Here is a 1364-nt window from a genome sequence, read left to right on the forward strand (position 1 = left end):
ACACAGTATTAGGGCTATAACAGCAGGCCCACCTACTGAAGCAGAGAAATACGGAAGAGGAACAATAGAAGGAAGAATATGGCATTTATCGGTATAGATCCGGTCAACCATGGCTTTTAAAAGATCACAATGAAGGCTCTTAACCATTATAAACTGTATGCTAATCTCTGTTTCTTAGACAAGGAGCTCAAGTGGGTAGTTAGGCTCAGAAGCCCGAATCTGGTCACTCTATGGGATTTTTGTCACAAGGCAGGAAGAGGCACAGTATGCAACTGTGTTCATTTTTCTCGAGTTTCTCAGGCATTTCTATTCAAAATTCCCTGCCCTGCTTGCGGATAGCTTCAGAAGTCCTAATTACAGTTTGCAAGACAGACTAGGAAGCATGGACTGAGCACCCTCTGAGTTTTCAGAGTTTCTTCCGGTGCTCCTTGAAGCAGCCCAAAACACAGGCTAGGTTCTAATAGAAAGTCAGTTTTGTCAGCCCAGAAGTAAGCTGCACACCTACACATTTGTTCCTCACAGGATCAGCTTCAAGACAGAGTGCTTGGTCATGTCTAAACAAGCAGGTTCCTCTCTGACCCGGCTAACTTGCATGGGAATTGTAACCTAAAAGAACTGGAAGAGTTGCAAGTTAAAAGTCTCCCCGGGATACACACACACATACCCAAATCTGGCTGTCCAATAAAGCACCCTCTGTTGTTTTAGGATTACACCTCCCTCAGCTCTGCTGGCTGGGGATGATGGGAACTGCAGCTGCCACCTATCCAGGGAACAGCCTAGGGGTGGGAGATCCAAAGAGCAAGAGGTAAAGGAGTTGCTGCTTCACTTCCTCAATTTTAAGACGCTGGCTTTCCTCTTCTCTCTTATCCTGAGCTAGTCCTGAAAGAATCTCTACCCCTGCTAGCAGGGGATGATGGTGATTGTGGTCACCAGGTGGTCACACTGATTGGTTGGGAAGCGGAGGCGGGGACAGGAGAGGCTTTGCAAAACTCCTCAGTTGGGTTTACCACCCTCCAACCCTTCCCTTGCTGGGAAGCATGGGAGCCAGAATCCAGGCTGATAAGCTTTGGAGAAAGAGAGAAAAAAGAGAAAAGAGAAAAGAGAGATGTTCAGGAAAGTGCCTCTCCAATGACTTGATGGGAGAGGGTGCCAATAATGAGATTTTCTCATTCAATGAATTCCAGGGGCCGTGCAAGATGGGGCTGGGAGTCCAAGTGATGGAAGAGGGTGCCAATAATGAGATTTTCTCATTCAATGAATTCCAGGGGCTGTGCAAGATGGGGATGGGAGTCCAAGTGATGGAAGAGGGTGCCAATAATGAGACTTTCTCATTCAATGAATTCCAGGGGCTGTGCAAGATGGGG

This window comes from Protobothrops mucrosquamatus, unplaced genomic scaffold (genome assembly GCF_001527695.2).
Source record: "Protobothrops mucrosquamatus isolate PMUCROS unplaced genomic scaffold, P.Mucros_1.0 scaffold_286, whole genome shotgun sequence".
Classification (NCBI taxonomy): Eukaryota; Metazoa; Chordata; class Lepidosauria; order Squamata; family Viperidae; genus Protobothrops; species Protobothrops mucrosquamatus.